Source organism: Rhinoraja longicauda, chromosome 24 (assembly GCF_053455715.1).
Source record: "Rhinoraja longicauda isolate Sanriku21f chromosome 24, sRhiLon1.1, whole genome shotgun sequence".
NCBI classification, from domain to species: domain Eukaryota; kingdom Metazoa; phylum Chordata; class Chondrichthyes; order Rajiformes; family Arhynchobatidae; genus Rhinoraja; species Rhinoraja longicauda.
The window spans coordinates 30,457,111-30,473,541 of record NC_135976.1 but is presented as its reverse complement, the minus strand read 5'-3'; the positions used below and the strand labels follow the sequence as shown (position 1 = coordinate 30,473,541).

Genomic DNA, 16,431 nt, shown 5'->3' with positions numbered 1-16,431 from the left:
AAGAGCTCTATCTAGCTCTCTCTTGAATGCATTCAGAGAATTGGCCTCCACTGCCTTCTGAGGCAGAGAATTCCACGTGTAGTGTTAATGTGCGGGGATCGCTGGTTGGGACAGACACGGTGGGCCGAAGGGCCTGCTTCCGCGCTGTATCTCGGAAGTCTAAAGGTGGGTGAGCTGGCTGAGGGAGGGAAATTCCAATACCTGGAGCACTGTTCCGCTGAATTCTCCAGGCAAGCATTGTCAAGGAGCAGAGTGGGAATGGTTGCGAGACCCTCTGATGTTTGAAGGCCTGGTGGCTACAGAAATGGGGGACATTTTTTTTTCCATGCTGACTTGTGCCAAGTACCGCTGTACACCAAAGACTTCCACGGCAGCCCGGCATGCTCCGGTTTCCTCCCACATCCCAAAGATGGACGTGTCGATAGGTAAATTGGCCTCTGCGAATTGCCCCCCATTGTGTAAGGACTGAACGAGAAAGTGGGATAACATAGGACGATTGCGAACGGGTCGACTTGGACTCTGGGGCCAAGGGCCTGTTTCCATGCTGTATCCTCAAACTAACCAAAACTAAATCAAGAAATGTCTGGATGTGCTGGACACAGCAACGTGTACTGGACGTACTGAATTACTTGGCTTCAGAACTTGCTGCAGCTCGAACCAACGTGACTCACCAACTTTATAACATTATACCGACATCAGCCCAAAGTTTATGAAAATTGCCCATCTCTGTCCTGTTCACTCGTCGTAGAGCAAGGGTTGCCAACCTGGGGTAAATTTACCCCAAAATTTCGCCTACCCAGGGGGTACATTTGTTGATTCTGGATTTGTACATATTTTTTTTCAATTATAATTCCAAATTTTTTAAATTTAGTTTGGAGGTAGAAATGTTGTTTGATGTGTTCTCATTGACTGACTGTGTTTGGTTCTGGTACACCGGTATCTGTTCATCATTAGTTGTTCATAAATAAGTGAAATAACATTGTTATGTGCTATTATTATTGTTGTTTGAACTTAAAATAATAATGTTAAAAACAGTGTTTTAAAATTTCTCCTTTGCTTTATTATGGTAGAAGTGTAAACTTAAATTACTGAACAAAACAGGGGTGGGGGTAAATTGACTTTCGAAAAGTTGCCAGGGGTAAACGGGACGAAGAAGGTTGGGAACCCTTGTCGTGGAGATTCATAGTCATATGGTGTGGAAACAGGCCCTTCATCCCAACTTGCATACACCGACCAACATGTCCCATCTACACTAGTCCCACCTGCCTGCGTTTGGCCCATATCCCTCTAAACCTGTCCTAACCGTGTACCTGTCGAAATGTTTCTTAAATTATACGATAATACCAGCCTCAACTACCTCCTCCGGCAGCTCGTTCCATTCACCAACCACCCTCTGCGTGAAAAGGTTACCCCTCAGGTTCCTATTAAATCTTTCCTCCCTCACCTTGCTCTGGTCCTTGATTCCCCTACTCTGGGCAAAAGACTCTGGCTGTCTACCCAATCTAATCCTCTCACGATTTTGTACACCTCTATAAGATCAACTCTCATCCTCCTGCGCTCCAGGGAATAAAATCCCAACCTGCTCAACCTCTCCCTACAGCTCAGGCCTTCTGGTCCTGGCAACATCCTCGTAAATCGTCTCTGCACCCTTTCCAGCTAGAGATAAGAAAATCCATCCACGATTTTACTGCCTTTCAGCCGACTGTCAACCTTCAGCAAAGTGAAGTAAGATTTCAACCCAGCTGTAAGAATATTGATTTCTCTAACTTCAATTAACCCTTGCATCCCCTCTTCCTCCACCCCTTCCCCACCAAAGTCGTACTAGCTTCAAAGTCGGCTTGTTGCCTGTAACATGTTTTCACTTAGCCCATAGCCAACAACGGCCTGTTTTCTTTATCATTGTGACCTTTTTGAATGCCTTTCATTCATTTGTTCTATATCGCACTACATCACCGTCTATATCTCTCGTTTCCCTTTCCCCTGACTCTCGGTCTGAAGAAGGGTCTCGACTAGAGTTGCCAACTTTCTCACTCCCAAATAAGGGACAAAAGGTGAAGTGACCGCCCGCGCCTCACGTGACCTCACCCAGGCAGTGACCGCGTGCTCCCGCTCCACCAATGGTGGCCGCTCGGGCCGGGAGGCGGGTTGCTATGCAACCCTCCGTTAGGCGGCGCCCGGGCCTCCAGGCCTACACTGTCCGGGCCTACAGCGGCCCCTGGGCCTACACTGTCTGAGCCTATACTGTCCAGGCCTACACTGTCCGGGCCTACAGCAGCCTCCCGGGCCCACAGTGTCCGGGCCTACACTGTCCGGGCCTACACTGTCCGGGCCTACAGTGTCCGGGCCTACAGTAGCCCCCGGGCCTAATACGGGACAAGGGCGGTCCCGTACGAGACAAACCAATTTAGCCCAATACATGGGATGTTGCGACTAATACGGGACAGTTGACAACCCTAGTCTTGACCCGGAAATCTCACGTAATTCCTTTTCTCCAGAGATGCTGCCTGACCCCGCTGAGTTACTGCAGTTTTTTGTGTCTGTCTAAGATTAGTTTAACATGGCATCATGTTCAGCATGGACAGTATGTGGCAAAAGACCTGTTACTGTTCTATGTTCTATGAATAGTCAATGGTGCTGGGATTTACTGAACTGATGGAACAGTACAATCTGCTTCTATTTTAATCTCAGACTTCATCTTGCTGATTACTTTTACATTCTTCCATTGCAAATATCCTTTTTTTTGTTGGAAATAAAAGCATCCAAACTTAAACCATCACATTAATCTAAAATATTATATTGCATTGCCACATTGGAGCATTAAAAAAAGGCCCGAAAAAAGTCTCTCTATTTCAATTTTTTTATTCTCTAGTAATCACATAATATGATAACAGATTATGGAACAAGCTGCCAGAGGAGGTAGTTGAGGCAGGGACTATCCCAACGTTTAAGAAAGAAACAGTTAGACAGGTACATGGATAGTAGACGCAAAATGCTGGAGTAACTCAGCGGGACAGGCTGCATCTCTGGAGAGAAGGAATGGATGACATTTCACGTTGAGACCCTTCTTCAGTCTGAAGAGATGCTGCCTGTCCCGCTGAGTTACTCCAGCATTTTGTGTCTACCTTCGATTTAAACCAGCATCTGCAGTTTTGTTCCTACAGGTACACGGATAGGACAGGTTTGGAGGGATGTGGACCAAGCGCAGGCAGGTGGGACTAGTGTAGCTGGGTCATGTTGGGCAAGTTGGGCCGAAGGGCCTGTTTCCACACTGTATCACTTTATGATTCTCAGACTCTATGATAATGGAGTTTTTGACTAACCATATTAATCTAATCAAAATGATCCAGCCAGCCCAGTCATGAAGTGATGAGCTCTATCATTGGTAGCTTTGAAAATCTGAGGTCCAAAATCACCTGCATTTTTCATGCATACTATACTTACTGAATCTCAAGCTACCAGCACACTATATGCCAGAATGAAACTCATTGAAATAAAGCACCTGTCTAAAGATCAGTCTGAAGAAGGGTCTCGACCCGAAACGTCACCCATTCCTTCCCTCCTGAGATGCTGCCTGACCTGCTGAGTTACTCCAGCATTTTGTGAAATAAATACCTTTCATTTCTACCAGCATCTGCAGTTATTTTCTTACACTGAAATAAAGCACCTCGTTTAGCTTATTGTCACATGTACCGAGGTAAAGTGTAAATCTTTTGTTGCGTGTCAACAGGAAAGACAACACATGATTGCAATCGAGCCTTTTACAGTGTGCAGATACATGATAAGGGAATAACGTTTAGTGCAAGGTAAAGCCAGTAAAGTCCGATCAAGGATAGTCCGAGGGTCACAAAAGAGGTAGATAGCAGTTCAGCCCCACTCTCTGGTTGTGGTGGGATGGTTCAGTTGCCTGATAACAGCTGGGAAGAAACTGTTCGTGAACATTTTTTACATTTTTTTCTTCTTCTTCTTAAGCCCTTGGCTCCTCTAGGGAGCGTAGGACATTGACGAATGTCCTCCACCTCACTTGGTTGTTGGCGGTTCTTTCGAGATCTCCGCAGTTGAGCCCCCTCCCAGACACTTCTGCCTGGACACCTCTTCTCCAGCTGTTCCTGGGACAACCTCTTTTCCTTTTTCCTTGGGGGTTCCATTTCAGGGCTTGCCGGGTGACGTTTGTGGCAGGTTTTCCCAGGGTGTGTCCAATCCAACTCCATTTTCTACATTGCCCCTATTTACATTTGAATGCATCAATGCAAGATATGTTCACCATTTTGCAAGTAAGCCTGTTACTTAGACCTATTCCTTCTCTCCCGAGATGCTGCCTGACCTGCTGAGTTACTCCAGCACTTTGTGAATAAATACCTTCGATTTGTACCAGCATCTGCAGTTATTTTCTTATACTACCTGTTACTTAGAATGGTTATTTGCTCATTGGAAAAAACACTTTCCCCAGGGATTAATTCTGAATTTATCTTGTTCCTAACACACTTTGGGTCTTTAGTTCTAGACACGTTGAAATAACATCCCAAGGTCTACACTATCTGTTCTGACTACACGTGTCGGCTTAATATTCACTGTTTTAACTTCACTGCATTTACTGACCATTTACATTCCTATTTGCTATCATCCACAGTTTTCTATTTAAATGCTCTATTTGTGACCTTCGTTGAAGGCAAGTATGTTTCACAGGTAAACACCTTAATGTTTGCAATTTTGTGGATTGGTTTCATTTACTCGAGGGGCGATGGAGAAGAATCCATCAGTGTGGCGCAGCGGTAGAGTTGCTGCCTTACAGCGATTTCAGCACCTGAGACCCGGGTTCGATCCTGACCACGGGTACTGTCTGTACGGAGTTTGTACGCTCTCCCCGTGACCCGCGTGGGTTTTCTCCGAGATCTTCGGTTTCCTCCCACACTCCAAAGACGTGCAGGTTTGTAGGATCATTGGCTTTGGTATTAAAATGTGAATTGTTCCCGGTGTGTGTAGGATAGACAATAGACGCAGGAGGAGGCCATTCGGCCCTTCGAGCCAGCACCACCATTCAATGTGATCATGGCTGGTCATTCTCAATCAGTGCCCCGTTCCTGCCTTCTCCCCATAACCCCTGACTCCGCTATCCTTAAGAGTTCTATGTAGCTCTCTCTTGAATGCATTCAGAGAATTGGCCTCCACTGCCTTCTGAGGCAGAGAATTCCACGTGTAGTGTTGATGTGCAGGGATCGCTGGGTGGGGCGGACACGGTGGGCCGAAGGGCCTGCTTCCGCGCTGTATCTCGGAAGTCTAAAGGTGGGTGAGCCGGCTGAGGGTGGGAAATTCCAATACCTGGAGCCCTGTTCCGCTGAATTCTCCAGGCAAGCATCGTCAAGGAGCAGAGTGGGAATGGTTGCCGAGACCCTCTGATGTCTGAAGGCCTGGTGGCTACAGAAATGGGGGACATTTTTTTTTCCATGCTGACTTGTGCCAAGTACCGCTGTACACCAAAGACTTCCACGGCAGCCCTGGAGGAAGACAAGCAGGCAAACTGCGTGGATCAGAGATGCAAATCTATGGGTGGCACTCAGTATGAAGTCTCTCAGCTGTTCGCAGGCAAGCCAGCCAGCGCCTCCTTCTTTATTCTTTTAAACTTTTTATTTTGTGTGAGGCAACTCAGCAGGCTCAAGTGCGAAATTAATTGAGTCTGGCCCCAGGCTAATAATACCGCCTGGAATTCTAATGAATATTAATAAATCCTCGGGATTTATGGCACCTCAGTGATGAGATTTCTTCAGCTTTTGTTTTATTATTTGTGAACTGCAAGCTTGCTGAGGGAATACAATCACTTACTGTGGCTCGCTCTTCCTCTTCTCTCCCTGGAGACCCACGTTACTCCCCCCATGGATTTCTCCTTTCCGTGTCCCACACTCCATCTAAGTCATAGAGTCACGGAGTGATGCAGTGCGGTAAAAGGCCCTTCGGCCCAGCTTGCCCACACCGGCCAACATGTCCCATCTACACTCGTCCTACCTTCCCCATGTTCGGTCCACATCCCTCCAAACCTGTCCTGCTCTTCCATCTTCATCTGGAGCCTCAGACCCATTCCTGCATGCGTAGATTTTCACTCCCACTTAAATCTATCTCCCAGGCTTAGCGTCGAGGAGGTGGCGCAGCGGGTAGAGCTGCTACCTCACGGCGCCAGAGACCCGGGTTCGATCCTGACCACAGGTGCTGTCTGTACAGAGTTTGTACGTTCTCCCCGTGACCTGCGTGGGTTTTCTCCGAGATCTTCGGTTTCCTCCCACACTCCAAAGACGTACAGGTTTGTAGGTTAATTGGCTTGGGTACAATTGTAGGATAATGTTAGTGTGCGGGGATCGCCAGTCAGCACGGGCTCGGTGGGCCGAAGGGCCTGTTTCCACACCGTATCGCTAAACTGAACCAATCTAAACCCAGCAGGTCAAGCAGGGTCTCTCTGGAGAACATGGATGTGTGACGTAACCACACTAAACTAAACTTAATAGAACTCTAGAAACAAAGAACTGCAGGTGCTGGTTTACACAAAAAGACACATAGTGCTGGAGTAACTCAGCGGGACAGGCAGCGACACTGCAGAGAAGGAATGGATGACGTTTCGGGTTGAGACCCTTCTTCAGACTGAAAGTTACGGGAAAGGGAAAGGAGAGAAATAGACAATAGACAATAGGTGCAGGAGGAGGCCATTCGGCCCTTCGAGCCTGTACGCACCGCCATTCAATGTGATCATGGCTGATCATTCTCAATCAGTACCCCGTTCCTGCCTTCTCCCCATACCCCCTGACTCCGCTATCCTTAAGAGCTCTATCTAGCTCTCTCTTGAATGCATTCAGAGAATTGGCCTCCACTGCCCTCTGAGGCAGAGAATTCCACAGATTCACAACTCTCTGACTGAAAATGTTTTTCCTCATCTCAATTCTAAATGGCCTACCCCTTATTCTTAAACTGTGGCCCCTGGTTCTGGACCCCCCCCCCCCCCCCCCCAACATTGGGAACATGTTTCCTGCCTCTAACATGTCCAACCCCTTAACGATGTAGAGAGATGTAGAACAAACAAGTGGACCCGTTGGGTCCATTCCTCGTAGGGGGGGGGGGGGGGGGGGGGGCAGGGAAGGGGAGAGGGTGTGACTGAGAGGGTGAGCCCTGGACCCAAGTCTCTCCTGCATTGGTGTAGCACCCTCAATCCTCCCCCCCCCGCACACTCAATCCCCCTTATGCCCCCTCCTCCCCCCACTGACCCACTCCATCCCCCCTAGCCCACCCCAACTTGCCCCTTCCCTGCCCCCACCCCCAGCCCTGCCTCCACCCCCATTCCCCCCTCCTCACCCCTATTTCCCCCCTCCCCCTCCTCCCCACCCTCTCCTGCCGCCCCACTGTCCCCCTTCCTCCCCACCCCATTCTTTATTTCCCCCACTCCCTCCTCCCCCTCTTCCTCCCCCCACTCTCCCCTCCTACTCCCCCCACCCGCACTCTCTCCTCCCCCCACCCCCCTCCCTCCCCTCCACCCACTAGGGACAATTTTTTTTTACACATTTGCCCAGCCAATTAACCTACAAACCTGCACGTCTTTGGAGTGTGGGAGGAAACCGAAGATCTCGGAGAAAACCCACGCGGGTCACTGGGAGAACGTACAAACTCCGTACAGACGGCTCCCGTGGTCAGGATCGAACCTGAGTCTCCGGCGCTGCATTCGCTGTAAGACAACAACTCTACCGCTGCGCCACCGTGCCGCCCTTGCCAGGACCTCAGGGCCTGTGGTTTAGGGAGAGGAAGGGCAGGCTAGGACTTCCCGATTTGTGTTCCAGTCGGTCTCTCTGGCGGCATTCCTAGCACCAAATTCAAATATTAATTTATCCGTGCATGAATATGCCCCAGTTGGAGAATGTTAAAAGAAACCCTTGCTTCCCCCCTCTCTCCATCCATTAAGTCCCCCTTCCCAGGTCTCCGATCAGTCTGACTGTCTCCCTGATTACATTTTATCGCTCTTTGCTTTGTTGTCACCTTCTCGTAGCTCACAATGATCTATTCTACATTATTTTTTCTTGGCCCGCATCTCTTTTCATGTCTCCGTTTTCACACCTTGCCCTTCCTTATCTCTGTGGCACCCTCTCCCCCTGACTCTCAGTCTGAAGAAGGGTCTCGGCCCGAAAGGTCACCCATTCCTTCTCTCCAGGGATGCTGCCTGACCCCGCTGAGTTACTCCAGCATTCGGTGTCTATCTTTGGTGCAAACCAGCATCTGCAGTTCCTTCCCACACAATGCTTAAAGCAGTACCGATTAAACAAAAAGACAAATGGAAATTGGGCAGTGACTGGGATAATACAGAGATCTCAGCTCCGTGAGCATGTTGCCTTTCCCCCATCCCCTTCAGGTAATTCAGTGCTTTTGGGGGAAAAACCCCACAGTCGGGATCGGAAATACACAATATGCCGCTGCTTTCTGCTGGGCTTTTGCTCAAGGTGCTCAGTTAAACCAGGCGAGACCAAGCGCTGGCTCGGCGATCGTTTCGCTCAACACCTCTGCCTCAGTCCACCTGAACCGACCTGATCTCCCGGGTTGCTAAACATTTTTACGTCCCCCCCTCCCTTTCCTTCCTGACCTGGGCCTCCTCCATTGTCAGCGCAAGTTCTCTGGAATTCTCTGCCACAGAGGGCAGTGGAGGCCAAATCACTGGATGAATTTAAGAGAGAGTTAGATGGAGCTCTAGTGGTTAGTGGAATCAAGGGATATGGGGAGAAGGCAGGCACGGGTTACTGATTGTGGATAATCTGCCATGATCACAATGAATGGCGGTGCTGGCTCGAAGGGCCGAATGGCCTCCTCCTGCACCTATTTTCTATGTTTCTAAATTGGAGGAACAGCACCTCATATTTCGCTTGGGCAGCTTACACCCCAGTGGTATGAACATTGACTTCTCTAACTTCAAGTGACCCTTGCTTTCCCTCTCTCTCCATCCCCTCCCCCTTCCCAGTTCTCTGGCCAGTCCGACTGTCACCGACTCCATTTTATCTCTGTTTGCTTTGTAGTTTCTCTTCTCCCAGCTACCAATGATCTCTTGTACATTTTCCTTGATCTCCATTCCCTTTGCCCTATTTTCACATCTTACACATCTCCCTCTCCCGCCAACATCAGTCTGAAGAAGGGTCCCGACCCGAAACGTCACCCATTCCTTCTCTCCAGAGATGCTGCCTGTCCCACTGAGTTACTCCAGCATTTTGCGTGTACAGCAAAGATAATAGAGCAGAGCAAGATAGACCACTCGACCCTAAAAACCGTGGTGTGTCATGGCGCCATTTTAGTCGGCAGAAACTTGCAGAAACATTTAAAAAGAAAAATAACACAAATCTGTGAATTGATAGATGAGATATATTCTACATTTTAATGGTATCATCACATATACTGTTCCCATAAACACAGATTACACTGCGAGAGGCAAAGCGAACGGCGGGTTTTGCCTACTAAAATGGCGGACATTACGCTCCTTTGCCTACTACACTTCAGTATAGGCGATTTCAATGGAGTGGTCCATCTTGCTCCTCTAGTATCTTTGGTCTACAGTGTCTTCAGTTAAAACAGCTGCAGTTTCAGTCTCGTGCATGCTTCACTGGAAAGATTGGATCACCAATGTAAATGGAGATTACTTCTCCCAATGAGACCGACCGTGGATAAACAAAGATAAGGGCATTTGTTCCGGCAGAAGAACTCTCAGTCCACATTGACGGCACTATCAGCGCAAGTGAGGTTTTAGAAAACAAATGAACTATATCATCATGTTCTTCAATTAACTATCCGCAATTCACCGGAGACCACAACATCCATTGTAAATGGGAGTTAGAACAGTCCATGGTCACAGCAGTCATGAAACCTCTTTGGATTCCAGTTTTCAGTCGATTCATTGTTAATTTTCGCTCAATTTAAATGACGGATTTGGTTTGGAGGGATACGGGCCAAATGCAGGCAGGTGGGACTAGTGTGGATGGGACTTGTTGGGCGGTGCGGGCAAGTTGGGCCGAAGGGCCTGTTTCCACGCTGTGTCACTCCGTGACTCCAGGACGAAGAGGAATTTCATCCGATATACAATCTTGAGGGTTACTCGGGATGCTGGAGTTAAGGATCCAGCCACTCTTGGTGAGATGGAAGAGTGAGCAACACAGCACAGGAAGAGTAAAACGTAGATGCAAGGTACCGCAGATGCTGGTTTACAAAAAACCCCCCACAAAGTGCTGGAGTAACTCAGCAGTCAGGTAGCATCTTTGAGGAAGTAAATAGATTTAGATTTTTAGAGATACAGCATGGAAACAGGCCCTTCGGCCCACCGAGTCCGCGCCGCCCAGCGATCCCCGCACATTAACACTAACCTACACACACTAGGGACAATTTTTACATTTACCCAGTCAATTAACCTACATACCTGTACGTCTTTGGAGTGTGGGAGGAAACCGAAGATCTCGGAGAAAACCCACGCCGTTTCACGGGGAGAACGTACAAACTCCGTACAGACGGCGCCCGTAGTCAGGATCGAACCTGAGTCTCCGGCGCTGCATTCGCTGTAAGGCAGCAACTCTACCGCTGCGCCACCGTGCCGCCCAGGTCAGACAAAGGAGAGTCAGTGGATGTTGTTCAACCTAGATTTTCGGAAAGCCTTTGATAAGATGCCACACATGATGAGAGTCCATGGTAACAAAGGGCAGATACTAGCATGGATAGCAGGTTGGCTGGATGGCAGGAGGCAATAAAGGGCGGGTTTTTTCTGTTTGGCTGCCAGTAACTAGCGGAGTTCCGCAGGGCTCGGTGCTGGGGCCTCTGCTCTTCATGTTGTATGTCAATTATTTGGACGAGCGGGATTGATGGTTTTGTGGCCAAGTTTGCAGATGACACCAAGGTAGGTGGAGGGGCAGGTGGTGTAGAGAAATTTGGACTCTGCATAAAGACTTGGACAAAGGTTGGGCAGAGAAGTGGCAGATGGAGTACAGCGTGGCAAAGTGTGGAATCACGCAATTTGCTGGTAGGAATAAAGGCGTACACTATTTTCCAAATGGGGAGAGAATTCAGAAATCGGAGGTGCAAAGATACTTGGGAGTACTGGAGTAACTCAGCAGTCAGGTAGCATCTTTGAGGAAGTAAATAGCTGGTGCAGGATACCAAAGAAGTCCATTTGCAAGTCGAATCGGTAGTAAGAAAGTAAATACTCCAAAAGTAGCCTCCCTAAAGTCCTATGAAGTTGTTGCATGACTTCCTGACTTTATATACTCAAATGTTTCAACTGGTCAAGGCAAGCATAACTCTATGCACTTGGTTGCCCAGTGGAGGCAATCGCTTGAAGGTTTCCAACAATTACTGAACTAAAAATGTAGAAACATAGAAAATAGGTGCAGGAAGAGGCCATTCGGCCCTTCGAGCCGTCACCACCATTCATTGTGATCATGGCTGATCATCCACAATCAATAACCCGTGCCTGCCTTCTCCCCATATCCCTTGATTCCACTAGCCCCTCGAGCTCTATCTAACTCTCTCTTAAATCCATCCAGTGATTTGGCCTCCACTGCCCTCTGTGACAGAAAATTCTACAAATTCACAACTCTCTGGGTGAAAAAGTTCCTTCTCACCTCAGTTTTAAATGGCTTCCCCTTTTATTCTTAGACTGTGGCCCCTGGTTCTGGACTCGCCCAACATTGGGAACATTTTTCCTGCATTTACCTTGTCCAGTCCTTTTATAATTTGACATGTTTCTATTAGATCCCCTCTCACCCTTCTAAACTCCAGTGAACACAAGCCTGTACTTACAATGCCACCTATTTCTCCCCTCCCTCTGTCCTTCCACCTATATTCCTTTCTCTGGCTTCACAATTGGCAACTCTTCAATCCTTTTGTCTCGCACCTGATGCCTTTTCATCTCTGTTGAAATAGATCACTAAATGTGGACTGGCTTACCTTTCCACAAGATTTGGGGCGGCTCAGTGGCGCAACTGGTAGAGCCACTGACTCACTGTGCCAGAGACCTGCGTTCGATCCTGCCCTTGGCTCGTGTCTGTGTGCAGTTTGCACATTCTCCCCGTGACCTCATGCGTCTCTGCCCACATCCCAAAGACATGCAGGTTTGTAGGTTAATTGGCCACAGTAAAATCTCCGCAAGTGTGCACTAAGTGCTTGAAGAAGTGGGATAATAGACAATAGACAATAGGTGCAGGAGTCGGCCATTCGGCCCTTCGAGCCAGCACCGCCATTCAATGTGATCATGGTTGATCATCCTCAATCAGTACCCCGTTCCTGCCTTCTCCCTATACCCCCTGACTCCGCTATCCTTAACAGCTCTATCTAGCTCTCTCTTGAAAGCATCCAAAGAATTGGCCTCCACTGCCTTCTGAGGCAGAGAATTCCACAGATTCACAACTCTCTGACTGAAAAAGTTTTTCCTCATCTCTTAGAACTGAGATAACATAGAACTGTTTGCAAAAGCGTGAAGCGGAAATCAAGGACCAAAGGACATAGGTTTAAGGTGAGGCAGGGGGGGGGAGAGATTTGATAGGAACCCGAAGGGTATCTTTGTCACACAAAGGGCGGTGGGTGTATGGAACGAGCTGCCGGAGAAAGTAGTTAAGGCAGGAACTATGGCAACATTTAAGGAACATTTAAACAGGTACATGGACAGGACAGGTTTAGAGGGATATGGACCAAACGCAGGCATGCAGGACCTGTTGGCCGCTGTGGGCAAGTTGGGCCAAAGGGCTTGTTTCCACACTCTATGAGTCTATATCCAGTGTGAATGGTTGATCAATGGTCGGCCTGGATTCGGTGGCCCATGGGCCTGTTTCCATGCTGTAACAGTTTTCTGTTTTTCTGTGGGCAAATGTCCACTTCTGCGACAGTGTTTATGTTTTGTCTTTAATTGCTCCTTCTATGAAGCACTTTTGGGTATTAAACGCTGTGGGTTGGACAGATGTTGTTGTTGTTTCTTGTTGAAATGTTGGGCTGGATTATGTTCGACTCTGTAGTTATGCTGCCAACATTTCTATTAATTACATTCATGCTTGACAAGAAGTTTTGCTATTGAATCTAAATTCTCTCGGTGATAGTGTAATTAGTGGCGAGGATGTGACATTTTCGTACTTGAAACCATTTGGGGATACGGCTTGGTTCGAACGAGCTGTTCATGGTTGTTGCTAATGTTCAAACAGCTGCTCAAAATAACAATATCGGAGGCGGTTAAGAAGATAGTAGTGAAGTGGGTGTGAGTCTTTGCAAGAGGCTTGTTGGATAACGAGGTCTTGGAATTAATTCTGGAGCAAAACATTGCAGATGCTTGAAATGGGGAACGCTGGCAGGACTGAGCCGTGGGCGATGTCTTTTAGTTTAGAGACATGGAGCAGGCCATTCGGCCCACCGAGTCCGTGCCGATCAGCGATCACCCCGCACATCGGACCCACAGACCCTCAGCATAAGAGCACCGCAAGGCTGCGTACTCTCCCCTCTCCTTTACTCTCTCTACACCAACGACTGCACCTCCACACACTCCTCTGTCAAGCTCCTCAAGTTTGCGGATGACACTACCCTGATTGGACTGATCCAGGATGGGGAGGAATCTGCCTACAGAGGGGAAGTGACACAGCTGGCGTCCTGGTGCCATCGCAACAACCTGGAGCTCAATGCTCTCAAGACAGTGGAACTAATTGTAGACTTTCGAAGAGATCCCCCTCCCCTCCCCCCACTCACCATCAACAACACCACAGTCACATCTGTGGAGTCATTTAAGTTCCTTGGAACCATCATCTCCAGGGACCTTAAATGGGGGGCCACCATCGACTCCACAGTCAAAAAGGCCCAACAGAGGATGTACTTCCTGCGGCAACTGAGGAAACACAATCTGCCACAGGCAATGATGGTCCAATTCTATACTGCTATCATTGAGTCCGTCCTCACCTTCTCCATCATGGTCTGGTTTGGCTCAGCCACCAAGCACGACATCCGGAGGCTGCAACGGATCGTTCGCACAGCTGAGAAGGTTGTTGGCTGCAACCTTCCCCCCATTGACGAACTGTACACTGCAAGGGCCAGGAAGCGAGCGGGCAAGATCATCTCTGACCCCTCTTACCCTGGCCACAAAATCTTCGAAGCACTCCCCGTCTGGAAGGCGACTCCGGACTGTCAAAGCAGCCACAGCCGGACATAAAAACAGCTTTTTTTCCCCACAAGTGATAGTTCTCAATAACCAAAGTCTGTAGTCTCTTTTTTGCTCTGGTTTATTTTCACCCTCATGTTTAGATCGTAATGTTGTATCCTTATTGTTTTGATGTGTTTATGCTTTATTCTTAATTGTTAACTGTATGTTTGTGTTGTCATTTGTGAGCGGAGCACCAAGGCACATTCCTTGTATATGCACATACTTGGCCAATAAACTTATTCATTCATTCATTCATTCACATCAGCGCTACATCCTACACACCCAGGGACAATTTACAATTTTCACATAAGGCGATTAACCTACAAGCTGAGGAAGATACACACAATCTCCCAAATGTTCTAGGGGCCGGAGAACCTAGGGTGATGGAGGAACTGAAGGAAATCCACATTAGGCAGGAAATGGTTTTGGGTAGACTGATGGGACTGAAGGCTGATAAATCCCCAGGGCCTGATGGTCTGCATCCCAGGGTACTTAAGGAGGTGGCTCTAGAAATAGTGGAAGCATCGGAGATCATTTTTCAATGTTCTATAGATTCAGGATCAGTTCCTGTGGATTGGAGGATAGCAAATGTTATCCCACTTTTTAAGAAAGGAGGGAGAGAGAAAACGGGTAATTATAGACCAGTTAGTCTGACATCAGTGGTGGGGAAGATGCTGGAGTCAATTATAAAAGACAAAATTGCTGAGCATTTGGATTGCAGTAACAGGATCATTCCGAGTCAGCATGGATTTACGAAGGGGAAATCATGCTTGACAAATCTACTGGAATTTTTTGAGGATGTAACTAGGAAAATTGACAGGGGAGAGTCAGTGGATGTGGTGTACCTCGACTTTCAGAAAGCCTTCGACAAGGTCCCACATAGGAGATTAGTGGGCAAAATTAGAGCACATGGTATTGGGGGTAGGGTACTGACATGGATAGAAAATTGGTTGGCAGACAGAAAGCAAAGAGTGGGGATAAATGGGTCCCTTTCGGAATGGCAGGCAGTGACCAGTGGGGTACCGCAAGGTTCGGTGCTGGGACCCCAGCTATTTACGATATACATTAATGACTTAGATGAAGGGATTAAAAGTACCATTAGCAAATTTGCAGATGATACTAAGCTGGGGGGTAGTGTGAATTGTGAGGAAGATGCAATAAGGCTGCAGAGTGACTTGGACAGGTTGTGTGAATGGGCGGATACATGGCAGATGCAGTTTAATGTAGATAAGTGTGAGGTTATTCATTTTGGAAGTAAGAATAGAAAGGCAGATTATTATCTGAATGGTGTCAAGTTAGGAAGAGGGGATGTTCAACGAGATCTGGGTGTCCTAGTGCATCAGTCACTGAAAGGAAGCATGCAGGTACAGCAGGCAGTGAAGAAAGCCAATGGAATGTTGGCCTTCATAACAAGAGGAGTTGAGTATAGGAGCAAAGAGGTCCTACAGTTGTACAGGGCCCTGGTGAGACCGCACCTGGAGTACTTTGTGCAGTTTTGGTCTCCAAATTTGAGGAAGAATATTCTTGCTATTGAGGGCGTGCAGCGTAGGTTCACTAGGTTAATTCCTGGAATGGTGGGACTGTCGTATGTTGAAAGGCTGGAGCAATTAGGCTTGTATACACTGGAATTTAGAAGGATGAGGGGGGATCTTATTGAAACATATAAGATAATTAGGGGATTGGACACATTAGAGGCAGGAAACATGTTCCCAATGTTGGGGGAGTCCAGAACAAGGGGCCACAGTTTAAGAATAAGGGGTAGGCCATTTAGAATGGAGATGAGGAAAAACTTTTTCAGTCAGAGAGTGGTGAAGGTGTGGAATTCTCTGCCTCAGAAGGCAGTGGAGGCCAGTTCGTTGGATGCTTTCAAGAGAGAGCTGGATAGAGCTCTTAAGGATAGCGGAGTGAGGGGGTATGGGGAGAAGGCAGGAACGGGGTACTGATTGAGAATGATCAGCCATGATCGCATTGAATGGCGGTGCTGGCTCGAAGGGCTGAATGGCCTCCTCCTGCACCTATTGTCTATTGTCTAAGCCTGCGCGTCATTGGAGTGTGGGTGGAAACCTGAGCACTCGGGGAAAACCCACGAGGTCGCAGGGACAAACTCTGTGCAGACAGCACCCCAGGTCAGGATGGAACTGAATTTAACAATCTCCCTTAATGCTTTCCCATTTCCAGTTCCGATGAGCCTGTGCACTTTTAATGTCCTCGTGAAAGAAAATAACTGCAGATGCTGGTACAAATCGAAGGTATTTATTCACAAAATGCTG

At 48.0% G+C, this 16,431-nt stretch overlaps 1 protein-coding gene across 1 annotated transcript in view; it reads right to left on the bottom strand.

Annotated features, from left to right (window-relative positions):
- Positions 1-5,414, bottom strand: part of lrrn2 (leucine rich repeat neuronal 2) — a 127,269-nt gene extending 121,855 nt beyond the window's left edge. Inside the window, exon 1 of the mRNA XM_078420964.1 lies at positions 5,317-5,414. The gene's annotated coding sequence lies outside the window, so the exon portion shown is untranslated. The remainder of the gene's footprint in view (positions 1-5,316) is intronic.
- Between the last annotated feature and the right edge of the window lie 11,017 nt (positions 5,415-16,431).